This window comes from Octodon degus, unplaced genomic scaffold, assembly GCF_000260255.1.
Source record: "Octodon degus isolate 3935 unplaced genomic scaffold, OctDeg1.0 scaffold00188, whole genome shotgun sequence".
In the NCBI taxonomy this organism is placed as follows: Eukaryota; Metazoa; Chordata; class Mammalia; order Rodentia; family Octodontidae; genus Octodon; species Octodon degus.
The window spans coordinates 3,299,369-3,313,803 of NW_004524764.1; the positions used below are offsets into that span (position 1 = coordinate 3,299,369).

At 38.5% G+C, this 14,435-nt stretch overlaps 1 pseudogene; it reads left to right on the forward strand.

Annotated features, from left to right (window-relative positions):
* The first annotated feature begins 2,438 nt into the window (after positions 1–2,438).
* Positions 2,439–3,031, forward strand: LOC101561479 (annotated as a pseudogene).
* Positions 3,032–14,435: the final 11,404 nt, after the last annotated feature.

Below are 14,435 nucleotides of genomic sequence, written 5' to 3' on the forward strand. Positions count from 1 at the left end.
ACCACATAGAATCATCTCACATCTGAAAGTAGCCATCATGATATTTATGATTAGTAGCCTTCATGAAATGCCATATCTAGCATAACTCTTGAAATTTTCAGGATAAAGAATGGTGTTGAATGAAGAAATAAAGACAAGAGTCAGGAAACAGATAGCTGAGGTTACATAGAGCCCTCTCTCAGGATGGGAGGAAAGGAATTGCGCGAAGACCATAGTGCATTTGTTTATATATTCAGCAAGTTGGTGTCACATGACTTATTCATGTAGCTCACCTTGGGCACTCTTTGTTGTCAGACTGGCCTTCCTCCAGCCCCAATGTGTCAACAATCATCAGCTTCAGCAACTCTGCAAGATGATAAGACCCTTACTCTTACTTGACAGGGATTCTGCTAGAGTCTATAGAGATACTTCAGTATAAAATATTATTATAAAACATTCAATTATGTCCAGAATCATTAAGGGAAGAGTTTATATTTGGATCAAGTATGATGAAAGTGCCCTTCCCAGACTGTGGGAAGAAGCAAAGGGATGACCCTGGGGCAGTTTCTTTTGTAGCTTGTTGGCTAGTTGATCACTTGAGATACTTCATCAGCTACTTTTCAGAGCCTTTTACAATGAATGACTGAGACTTTTGAGGGTATATGGACAGATGATAAATTTCATTTTCATAGTGCTTTATGAGGGACCACTGGCTATCAAATAATTCCTTTCTTTCCATATGACTGCATTGGCTTGCAGCACCAGGAAAGTATACTTAGAATCAGTACAAATATTGACTTTATTACTATGCAAAATACTTTATTTTTATGATTAATTGCAACCAATACAGCAGGAAATTATATAATTACAAAATATACCAAAAAATCAGAATGTCAGCATTCAAAAGAAATGAAAACCTGGGCTGAACGTTCATTAGAAATGTGAGACAATTGGCACCATCTTGATGGATATTAAGAAATATGTTTGCTAGCTGTAAGCATTTCTTGTAAAATAGAAAAGGTTTTACAGGAGCTACTTCTGCTGCTGACAAAAATTTGTCTAAGATAAACAGATCTGAAGCTCAGTCTTGAAGATAATGTCTGAATTGTAGAATATTTTAGCAAGAAGCTCAGATTTCGTTGATAAAATGTGGTTTGTTTATTCATGTAGACCTAAAAGGCTGGCTCAGTTTCTCAGAGCACAAGAAAATACCTAGAGGCCATGGGAATGATGAATAAGTGATACAGTAATAACACCATGACAACTGACAGCATGGTATGACTAGGAGACTGTGTTCTAATTCAATCCTCACTTTCGATTCTTCAGGAACTCTGATGAAGAACATGGTGAAAAGCTGGGACATTCTTCTTTAGTAACTGGCAAAAACAAAAAGGGAGAGAACAGAAGAAAGCTAAGACAGATAGGTTACACATATTAATAATCTGTGAACTTGGATACATTTTATTACATTCGATCTTGAGTAACATCAATAAGTGATCCAAATGTGTTGCAGAACTTCAAAACTAATGAAATTGTTTCCTTTTCCCTTTAATGGTTCTTTGCACATAAGTCCTAAAACTGAGTAATCATGGGTATGCCTGCATTTTCACCAATGTATTGTGAAACATGATGCTTTTTGTCAAAATAATACAGGAATTTCAAGTGAGGACAAAAATCTATTCTCAAAACCTGTTTTCAATTCTTTGTGATCCATGTCACACTTAACAAAAGGGAGCAGCTAGACTCCCATAGTATCAGCCTTCATTAAACCCTCAATGTCTTCACACCAGGGAGGGATCCAGGATCTAAGTATTCTACTATTAACTGGCCCTACTCCTAAAAACATATTCTCAGTTCTTTATGCTCCATATCACATAAATGAAATAGGGCAGTTGGACCCATGTAGCATTAGCCCAATGACATTAAACTCTCAATAACTCCATGCTAAGGAAGGATCCAATTTTTAAGTGTTCTATTAATAAGGGTCCACAGTTCTAAAAGCGTACTTTCAGTTCTTTCTGCTCCGTGTCACATAAAAAAGAAATGAGGGTAGGTGGACCCACATAGCTTCAACCCAATGTCATTAAATCCCCAAGGTCTCTATGCTAGTGAAAGTGTCAGTATCTAAGTCCTTTACTAGTAAGCATTCCCAGTTGGAAGACAGAGCTTTTATCTTTACTTTTTATTTATTTATTTATTGTTTTAAAGGCCAGAAGCCATGCCCTTTCCTTGTTGGGGACCAGCCGTTGACTTTCTTCCTGCCCCAGCTTTCCAGGAGGTCACTACAGGAGGCTTTGCCCTGATGATTTTGCCCCAGCGTTTCTGCACTTCCAGCGGGGTGCAAGGTCTGGTTAGGGTGGTGGTGGGAGAGAGAAAATACTGACCTTGCTAGCTGTAGGAAATGAGACTTTAGTTTAGAAAACGGTAGACTGTTTGATGAATACATTCAACTTTTCATCATGAAGCTAGCAAAATGTAAAGGGAGAATTTCTAGGGGCTCAAGCCAAGGAAAAGCCTATGAGAATAAGAGCAAGTATAAAACAGTCCCACAATGACAGAAATGGGGAGTGACCATTTGCTTCGACTCCGGTTTGAGCAGGCTGAGAAGAAGCTTGGATGAGAAACCCTACAAATGTGCTGAATGTGAAAAGAGTTTCAGTCAGAACTCCACTCTTTTTCAACCCAGAAGATCCATACTGGAAAGAAATCCCATAAATGTGCTGATTATGGAAAAAGTTTCTTTCAGAGCTCTAATCTCATTCAGCATTGTTGCATCCATACTGGGGAAAAGCCCTGTACACGTGATGAGTGTGGAGAGGAACAGAGTTCAAATCTCATTCAGCACCAGAGAATCCATGCTGGAGAAAAGCGCTACCAGTGTGATGAGTGTGGCCAGTGTTTCAGCCAGAGCTCCCACCTGATTCAGCATCAGATAACCCACAATGGGGAGAAGCCCTACAAGTGCAGTGAGTGTGGCAAGTGCTTTAGCCCAAGCTCTCATCTGAGGCAGTATGTGAAGGTGCACAAGGAAGAGAAGCCCCAGAAATATTGACTTTTTGATCTACAAACTGTTGTACAGAGCTTCACAGTAAATTCTGAGGGGATTTGACTGACCTTGGCAGATACAAAAGTTACATTTCCTGTTATATAGGTCTTGCTTTATCTTGGACTTAACCATCCAGCACAAAAGTGTAAAAATGTGGTATAAAAAGTAAAGCCTTATTAATATGCTAAGCTGTAAAAGGCTCAAGTCAACAACTTCTGACATTGCCAGTTCCATGGATAACCCACTAGTATTATGAACTACTGGACTATATTGAATTACTTTGCTGAATTCATGCACCTACAATATTTGAATGGCAAGGGAATATCCATCACTGACATAAGTAAAAAAAAAAAGGTTGATATAAATGAAGGACCACTTTGTAGTAAATATATGTATGTATGTATATATGTATATAGTTAGGGTAGATATATACCTACTTTCTCTTAGTTCAATGAGAAGAAAGATTTGTACTAACAGTGTTTAGACAAACTACCATATTTGCATCTTGTACTATGAATAACTACTGTGAAGACAACAATATGCAATGTATTAATTATTGTAACTGACCTACTAACCTGCTTTAAAACTGTCTCATTGTTATTTCTTTCTCAATAAGGTAGATAGATAGATAGATAGATAGATAGATAGATAGATAGATAGACAGATAGATCTGACTTTTTGTCCTTTAATGAGCTGTAAAGCTTTGTCAGAGCTATGATTTCCACTACCTAGGGATGAGTCCATGGGGTAGTGAGGCCATTTCAAGTGCCTGATGTAGAGTCACTAAAGTATAACTTGACCTTTTTGCCCCATTTTCCATGAGGTAACTGTCATCACAGAAGAGGGTCAAATCAGGGTCAGTGAGGGGTGTGTCTAACAAGTCCCCTGTGTGAAAATACAGGATTCCTTGTTCATAGTCACATTTTTAAACCTCAGGTTTTCCCCCCCTTTTGTGGAATAAAGCTGACAGAATTTAAAAAGGAACATGTCTTTAATTGAGTGGCTGACCCTTCTAGAAGTAGAGCCTGGTATTTAAGAAGTAATGTGTCTGATAGCGGTAGGCTCCCATTGGGAGAAAGAAGTCCTGTCACACTGTTAAGTGTACATGCAGCAAGATTTGTGCCTAAAGTTAGCTCATATGCCTCTGGTACAGGAGAGCTATGACACACATGGTTGTAAGATGCACAGGACATCCCTTTGCTACAATGCCTGATTTATGATCAGACACTCTGAAGAATGTTGAGAAGGTCCTCCACTGTGTAAACACTCCCAAAATCCATGGCAGGCCTTTCATCAGTGTACAGACAAAAATGACATCCTGTCAGTAGGCTCAGTAGTGGGACATCCAGAAATGCTTGTTTAAATTTCATGAATGCAGTTTGGAAACTAAGTTCCCAAACTGAAATATAGATATCTCTTTTCTAAGCTTCCTTTCTCAGTTGATAGAGGGATCTTGCAATCTCAACCCATTATCCAAAGAAAATGATAGCTTGTAATTAGTAGAAATTCCCTAGCTATTTTGTAGTCTTGGGTTGGGGAAGAATATGATTGATTTAATTGTCTTCCTCCAGCATTTGGGTTCCCCTAGCTGTAATAAGTATTTGATCACAATGTTCCAAAGTTATGCCTTAGACCTAGAGACCTTATAACCTCTTTCCACTACAAAATTCAATTGAATACAAATTTCTTAGCTACAGAGCTCTCCTGAGGGACTTAGTAGCAGTGTATAATCTACATATTGCAAGACTGTGCACTGGGAATATTTAAACTATGACAAGCTGTGGGAAAAAACTTGCACTAAAAATTGAAGACTGTTTTCTGAACCCAAGAGGACACACGGTCCAAGCCAGTTGAGAGCCTGGCTGTGAGGATTTTCAAAAGCAAAAGAAACTAGGAATCTCTATGTATAGGAAGACAAAAGAAGGAATCTTTTAAGTCTAACACTGAAAGCCAACTGGCATTATCTGGGATCTGAGAAAGGAGAAAGTATGGATTAGATGCTACTGAGTGGACTGACACTACTGCCTCAGTTACCAATTTAAGGTCCTGTACCAGCCACTACTCTCCTTTGCTCTTTTAAACTCCTGAGGTTGGAGAGTGGCAAGGGCTGTTACAGGGTGTAAGTAAACCTTGTGCCATTAAATTGTTGATGATGGGCGATATTCCTTTTTTAATTTCAGGTCTTAGAGGGTATTGTGACCCTTGAAGAAAAATAATGTGATATTTGAGATGTAGCTACATGGTAACAGCTCTTTTTGCCCTCTGTACTCTATCCTTAGTTGCTGACATTTCATGATTTGATTCTGTCTTCAGGAGAAGGTGGCACCATACCTGACCTGGGTCCATATACATTGAAGTATTTGAACAAGATAGGATATCTCTACCCAGGAGACAAACTGGACTTTCAGGAATAATCAAAAAGGAATGAGAGAAGACATAGTCATCCCACTTGCAGCCCAAGAACTGTGAGAAACAGAGTTACTTTCTCTCCAGTGACTCCTTTCACTTAGGTATGGTGGTAGCAAGGGAACCCATGCTCAAAGAGAAGACACATGCCCATGTCTAGCAGTGGGCTGGTTTTCTTTCCCTCTACAATGATGGGCAGCAATGACTTCTGCCAGGAGATGATAGTCCAGCCAGAGGGAGAAGGGAGAGATCCCCCATGGGCTCCTCAATCTCGCTGGACCAGCTGGTACAATGGGTCTTATCCCTGGGAACTTCAGTGCGGTCAAGCTTCCCATGGTCACCCTTACAATGGTGATGCTTGTCAGGGTTCTTCTTAAAATGGCCTGGCTCTCCACACCTGCAGCAAGGAAGTTTGATCTTCCAGCTCTTCTTGGATCCTGGATTCTTGGAGATCTTCCAGATCTTCAAGGATCCTCTTCAGGATCCTTGGATCCTGACTAGATCTTTTGAACCAAAAGATCCAGACATAGAATTTAATCCTTTTAAGTCCATAACCAAGATCCAGACATAGAACCAAATAATCCAGAAGTAGAATTTATTCCTTTTAAGGCCATAACCAAGGAAGCCACTTTTTTTCACAGTGAATTTGCTCTTTAATTTTTTATTTCAAAGGAAGAAAAAATCCAATGAAAATGACATGGAATTTCAAAACAAGATGGCAGGAAATTAACAATTACTCTATGACATGCATATTGTTATCTTCAAAATAGTTGCTCAGATTACAAGACATAGGCATAAGAAATTGATCAAACAATATTATCACTAACTGTTACCCTTAGTGGACTAATAGAAATTAGTGGTACAACTATCTTAGCTATCTCTGTGTGTGTGTGTGTGTGTGTGTGTGTGTGTGTGTGTGTAATTTTCTTTTTTACTGTCTCCTATTCCAGTTGCTCTTTCTTTTTCAGCAGTTTCTTTACCTTTTACAATATCTATTGTACCTTTTGCATCGTATTTACTTTTTTTAGCTTTTTTTACATTAGGGAGACAATACTATGTCTATACATGTAAGTTTGATTTATTTCACTTATGAGTATGGTCTCTAGTTACATCCTATAAAATCCTTGACTGTATCTTTCATTATTTCTGAGTACTACTCCAATGTATAAATTTAGAATGCTTGTAAGTTTTAGCTATTACAAACTGTTGCTATAAACATGAATGCATATATATCACTGTGGTACAATGTTTCTAGCTCTTATAGAACAATATCCTAAAGGGAAATAGCTGGGTTAAATGGGGCCTCCAATCCTAGTCTAACCTCCCACTGACAAAGGAGAATGACTCCTTTTCCCCTATAATTTTGCTAGAAAGGCTTTCTTATTTAATCATATTTAAATAAGAAAGTCTTTCTAGCAAAATTATACCAATAATCAAGAGTCCTGATCATTGTTTTCCAATTTTTTGAGAGAAGGGGAGAAAATCAAAATGCAAATGGAAAATGGTTGGAGCACTTCCCAGCCCGCAAAAGGGATTGGCTGCAGAGGTGGACAGAGGTAAGAAATGGCTCAGAAAATCCTACTGTGAGTCTTAGAGTAAAGAAGCCCTGAAGACACTTGCTAGGTCTATCTAAGCACCTGGGCTTTGTTCCTTAACATTACACTTCTGAAGCCCTCTGGCTAGAATTTGTGCCCATCACTCAGCAACCACAGCTTATACATTGCTGGAAGCACCTCCCCCGCCACTCATAAATGATGAGAACCAGGCCTAGTAGGACAACTGGGGAAATAGGAGCTTGGGAACTCTTCCTTCAAATGAAAGTGTTCGCTCACTTAAATTATGTACTTAGGGAGTACCTCCTTCTATTCTCACTCAGTACTCAGTTCTTCACATGGGGTATCAGGCACAGTTTCCCATACAAAGGACACTGTTGTCCAGAACACTTAAGCAAGGACACCACTTTCATGTGTGTCCTCTAGGCAAAATTCCAATGTCTCAGCTGACCCAGTGACAAGTATGTGCTCCTCATCTAAGATGACTTCCCTGTGTTCAGAATTAGCAAATGATCATTTTCTATGGGGTTCTTTTAAAAGTTCTTTGTTATTGAAAAGAAGAAAAGGTTGGTACAAGTTAAGATTTTTCTCTCTAATCTTTAGCAGAATAGTCTCTACAAAAAGGGAGGTACAAAGTCACAGGAAAATAGAAGAAATGAAAGAATAATAATAATTGTCACTTGTTCTCAACTTAAATTTTTTTAACTTAAATTTGTTATTGTTTTAACAACAGAAAAAATATGTAATGAGACAAGGTGGAAGCAACTGACAAAGAAAGGTGACATGTTCCAATTACCTAAACTACTCACCATACACAATCCATAAACAGAAGCAAGGTCTTATTTCCTTCCAATAATCTCACGGGAGCCTCCAAATGATAGAGGGGAGCTAATATAACACCAAGATGCTGGATGTCTGACACCTAAGTTCATATTTCCTAAAACTGAAGAATGAATTCTAAAGAAAGAGGTGAAGAATAAGAAGAAAATTATGGAGAAAGATAGCTCCTGGGAGATAAGAGGGGACCTGAAAGTGGTTTCCCAGCAAGCCTGCTTCTCAAAGGAAATTTATAGATCAAAATGAAGAGGAAGATGCAATATGTTTAAAACTATGATCAGTCAATGAAATTACAAAAGCAGATGTTCATATAGTATTTATTCAGTGGGGAAACAGGTTAGGTAGCAAGTATACATGGACAGAACAAAGACCTTTAGGAAGGGATAGACCAAGGGTTTTGATCACCTACAACAGTAATAGATGTCTGACTAGATCTTTTGAATCAAGTGATATCAATTACCTTATCTGCAGGACTTGTATGTAGGCATGGTCATTCCAATTTTGTCATGAGGCCTGGCCTTTAATAGTTGTTCCTCCTGCCACAGCTGTATTGTGTTCTCATTATCTGCACTGAGTTCCTTGAAGGCTGAGAGTTGTCTGACTGCCTGTAATATTTCTACCTAACTTAGCTGTTGATGACAGTCTAACTGAGCCAACAGAAAAATAAAACAAGGACAACCAAAACAAAAAACCAACCCTTACACAGTAATAGGAAAGGCTAATGGACAACTCAGTTCATACACAAAATTTTCAGGTGGTTCAAAAACCTGGGAACAAGTATCACAGGATATCTACGGAGGAGTGTTAGGAACTTAGATGCTTACAATGTTTTTCACAACTCTGACAAACTGACCATCTAGTCCTATCTCAGAAGATACTGGCATTTTATACTCTGGAGAACATGGAACTGAGTGGCTGTGGGCCCTGACTAAGCCTGGGAATACCATCCCCTAACGGGAAACCATCAGCCCCTGGAGCCTGAGGCTGCATGCAGAGGCCTTTCTGCTCTTGGTCCTGCTTCCCTGACACTGCCAGACTATAACACCACAATGAAAAGACCATAAGAGCCAGATGTGGTGGTGTTTGCCTATATTTAGTACTCTGAGGGGCTAAGGTAGGAGAGCCATAAGCTTAATCCCAGTTGGTGCAACTTAGATATTTATCATGACTTTTTTCATAGTTTTAAAAAAAATTTGAGACTATAACTCAGTGTGAGGGTTCTGGGTTCAATTTCCAATAGTATAGAGAGAGGGGCGTGGGGCAACAACTAGAAAATTATTTTCTGTGAAAATTTGCTAAATGTAAGAAAAAGGATTTAATCATGCTTACCCTAGGGTTTCTCCAATAAGTGACCCAGCAAGATCATTACAGATTTCCAGTGACAACTGCTATTACAAGTCCCACCTGAAACTTAAGTTGCCGTCAGTTTCATAATGCCTCTGACTAACAGATGCAAACAGGCAGGGATCCCTGGACTTCTGGAAAAGTCTCTTAACATGTAACCCAAAACTTAACATATGAAACCTAAAATAAAGAAAGGTTAAAAAATCTTGGACAAAAAAAATGATAGTGGAAGAAATCCTGAAAAGTATGGTATTGATAGCCTTAGAGCAATGAAGATATGCCATCCAAGATAAAAGAAATGGATATAACAAAGATTTATTCAGAGAAGGGGAGAACATGTTCTTGCAATTACAAGCCTGATAGCAGAAATTAAACTACCTTAGAAAAGAAAGTAAATAAAATTGAAGACAACTTCCAAGTAAAATAGAATATATAAACAGCAGCAGAAGTGAAACAATAAAATTGGAAAGGCCATTAAGAAAGCACAATGTCCAAAAAAGTACAAGTGCCATCAAGAAATGGAGAAAAGAAATCTTCACAGACAAAACTTTGGGGAATTTTTCTGATCTTGAGGATTTACATTGCCACTTTGCAAAAGCTCATTGAGATTTGAGTACAGACAAGAGCAGTTCACATTAGCGCAGCATTTTGATAACTCAGAGCAATGGTATAGCATTAACTCTGCCACAGACTTTGAGTGTACTCAATAATGTTATCCCACACAAGGAGAAACATCAAACTGCCTCATCTCTTTGGCAATAAATGTGGATGAGAGAAGGCAAGTGAAAAATACCTTCAGAATATTGACCAAAAGGGATTTTTAGTCTAGAACTTTGTACCTTCTCAAATCATCCATTAAACAGAAAAGTAGGCTCTGGATATCTTCAAATATCCATAATTTCAAAGTATTTATTGAGAAGGCTGTTGATAGCTAAATGCATTTCACAAAAAAAGAAAAAACAAATACAGAAAAAGATACTGTATAATAGATAAAGATAAGCACAAACTCTGGGGGAAAACTAAAAAATTATTCAAGTGAAATGAGCAAAAGTAACCCCAGAGCACTGGGTGTGCACTAAGCAGAGAGCCTGGTGAGAAGCCGTGTGGCTAGAGATAAGCATATTGCGATCACCACCATTGTCTCTGCCTCCTTTGTGCCTTGGTATTTATAAGAAGTAAGAGGAGAAAGTGTGTGTGTGTGTGTGTGTGTGTGTGTGTGTGTGTGTGTGTGTGTGAGGGGGCAGAGAGACAGACAAAAAGGCAGTCAGAAAAAGAGACAGAGACAGAAAAAGAAGCAAAGACAGACAGCAAAATAGAAGTAGAGACAGAGAGAGATTCTGTACTGATAAATTAATTGGAAGAACTGAACAAATCACAACAGGTACAAAGAGAACTACGCATATTTTTTACAAATACAATCATTAACTTTAGGGAAAAGTATGGTTTGCAAACTAACAAGAGTACATGATAGCATTTGGTGTGGGTTATACATTCATGCAGATTAAAGTAAATTTGGTTTAAATAAGATTGTACTAAATACGATTGAAAGGCGGAGGAAACAAAGCAAAAGGCGATAGCAGTGGCAGGGAAGTGAACCTTGTGAACCTTGTTCTATAACACGAACTTAATACATAATATTTGAAATAAGTAAATACATTGTTAGTTCTTATTAACAATGTATTTGCCTAGTTAGTAAAAGTAAATAGATAGCGATGCTTATATCCAAGATGAGGCAGCTAAAAGATTCGAAATCTGTCATTTTTGGAGAGACCACTCTGATGACTGACTGCGTTCTGGATGTGAAACATGATTGCGCACATGCAAAAGGTACTGGGGGAGCCAACCCCCTGCTGCTCACTTCTCGTCCCTGTACCCGGTTCCATGATGCAGAACTGGTAGCAGGAGGTTGGTCACGGTGGGCATGTTTACCCTGAGGAATCCCGGAGATGACACACAGCTGGGCTTTTCCCATCTCTGGAAGAGTAATTGTTAAATATGTACCAGTAGTCACTTGTTACATGCCAACTTGATTTTCACAAATTTATAAAACATGTATAACTCAGTCAATAATAAAATAATAAGTGCTGAGACCCTGCACACAAAAAAACCTTAAAAAAATTTTAAAAAATATTAAGCAGCTTTATCATAACCAAATGTTAAAATATTTCAGGAAGTATTTTTATAACCATGTTCTAAAGAGAACTGAGAATATTGGCAACTCATAAAAGCCTAAACTATAAAAGTTATGCTAATATAATCACAAATTATTTTAGTGGAGAAGAAAAGAGAAGACCAATTTAATGCCAATGACAGAGTTGTATGGTGACTCAGAGTTTTTAATAATCTGCACAAACGTTAGGAAGATGACTGCAGGACCAAGAAAGTTAGTGCTAAGGAGCTGCAATGTCAAGACAGTGATACAAACACAGAAAGCAAAACCAAAGAAACTCAGACATTTAAAAAAAAATTTAAGTGTAACAAAACCTCTTAAAAGTGGGAACAAGGAAAATAAAGAGTGGATGTATTCTTTCAAAGCACAGTGAGTGCTCACATACAATAAGGAAGACAGCAAAATGCGTGAGTTGCTCCCTTTCTACAGCCTAATCTGCATCAAAGAAGTTAGAATCCCACTTGAGGAGTGTTCAACTTGATTCACACAAGCTATGGAGAGAGCTTGCGATAAAAGTGATATTATATCCAGTCGGGCAACCAAGAAACCAGCCAGAAGTGGCTCTATCCAAACTCTGAAATGGGCTTGTGGATGAAGACTGTGAAGTCGGAGAAAATCGCCTTCCCCTTCATTCACACCGCCTTTCTGCCTTTATCTGGCCACCACCCCCCTACTCTCAAATGATCTAGACTGCATCCTCTTATCTCAGGAGGGTCATCCTCTTCTGATAGCATTGACATTTTGACAGTACCTGAAATGCTGGAGCTTCAACTAGCAACCAGAAAAATACGAGAATGATCAAAGAGTAAATAAGTGCAGTTTCATGTCTAATTAAAAGGCAGAGTTTGGAACAACAAGAAACATGTGCAGTGCCGGCCCCACCCCCGGGGCATGCTGTGATTGAAACAGGGCATGGTGGCCCGCACCCATAATCCCAGCTCTTGGGAGGCTGAACACAGGCGAATCTCTATGAGTCCGATCTACGTAGTGAGACCCTGTAGACCCTTACCAAAAGATATAAATAAATAAATAAATAAATAAATAAATATGAAATAATAAAAACAAACCTTTGATTCCTGCACTTCAGTATTTTATTAATGAACCTCAAAGACATCCCTAATTCTGATTGCATAACTTAGATAGTATTTAGCACTTCCATAACATTTAATTCACATTTCTCTCCTTTCTCTATGAGAGTCCTTGTCAAGAAAGAAAGTCAGCATCGTCATCAGTGCTGGTGGAAAATTGTTGCATAGAGAATGTGTTCTATTTTTCTCTGAAAAAAAGGATAACTGAAACCATTACCGTCCTATATAATGAACTGAACATAAAGGCCACAAAATTATAGACGATCCTTTGTCTTTATAACTAAAGTCTGTTCTAACTTATTACAAGATGTATTCTGGTAGAACTATGAATGAGTCATATATTTCTGTCTCCTGTAGGTCTCTAAGAGCCACTTTATAACTGGGAGATGCCGGTACTGACAAAGATAAGACACATTCCCTTTTTTCAACAAAAAACTATTTGTGTAAACTACTCTCGCTCACTCAACCATTTATAATTTTTGTTGATTTGCTTACAAATTATGTATAAAGTAATTTGAAACTTTTCACCAATACCGTTTTTTTCTTGCTGTGACTTCAAGCTGTATAGAAGTAATTTACATTTCTAGTAACTTTATTTGCCTTAAGTCTTCTGCAAGAGAGCTGCGATGGCATGGAGAATGAGACGGAAGAAGACAGCATGCAGGAAGCTCGGAATATTGCAGCCACTTCTATACTTCCTTCTAGCCGCATGAAGGTACTTGTTATAAAATAAAAGACTTTATGGGGAGAGGAAAGTAAATAGCTCTTTTAAGTCCTGCAAAACCCATCTGTGAAATGTTTACCCCAAGCAGAATACTACTGTTTTCCCATTTTGAACATAGTATAGTAAGCAGAAACATATACTTCGCCTTCAAGTTGCTCACAATCTATTGCAAGGCTTCTTCAAGTATTAAAACAATGATTAGGGCTAACCAAATAACTCAGCGGATTAAGCGCCTGCAAGCAGAAAGAGGGGCCGGCGGGGGTTCGATCCCCGGGCCTGCCCCCAGGGTGTGCTGGGACAGCAATTGCGGCTGAGCGTGGTGGTGTAAGCCTGTAATCCCAGCTCTTGGGAGGCTGTGACAGGCGGATCACTACAAGTACGATTTAGTAGTGAGACCCTGAACAGCCTGTAGACCCTTCCATAAAATACAAAAATAAAAAATAAGTGATTATACAATGTGGAAGTGACAATTACACAACACAAATGATTTAAAGGAGAAGATATCTAAGGAAAAGAATCTCAAGTCGATTGCTGTTGGCTTTTGAGGAAAGCCTGTTGCCAGGCTGATTGCACTGCTCCTAACCACTCTCGTGGGTCACTCCTAACGAAGTCTATTCCTTTAGAATACCAACAATAGTTTCTGCAGAGGAAATAACTTTATTTTTGTTAGCAGTCCAATTGCATTATTAAATGTTTTTGGAAACATTCAGTTCATTAAGAGGGAGACAAAGACAAATATCACTGGCCTAAAATTGTTACTTCAGAACCACATAGTGTGAAATTGAAAACATGCACTGACTAAGAATTATAAATATGCCAACTACTGAATGGAAAATATCACTTGCCCATAAAATGTAGTTTCTGCTAACTTAATGGGGCATTAGGAAATGATGTCACAAATGTCCAAAATGCTGTATGATGTTTTGTGAGCTTATGTTACATATTACATTATATGAAGACTAAGCAATGTGTCGTGAGAAGCGCAATGATACAGCAGGAAACTAACATAAACTGCAGTTTAGGAGGGAACCACAGAGAATAGAAACAAAAACAAGACTTTTCAATTTTAAAAAAGCTAGTCTGCCTAAAAAATGAGCTACTTACACATCTTTTTTAAAAAATCTTTTAGTTGTTTATTACTTATTTGGTACAAGGTTTCACTCTGCAGCTCAGACTTGTAGCAGTTCTCCTGTCTCAGCCTCCCCAGCGCTGGGATTACAGGGTGCACCGCCATGCCTTTTTTTGGGACCAGCATGACATACGGTACAGGGAATGTGACCCTGGTCCT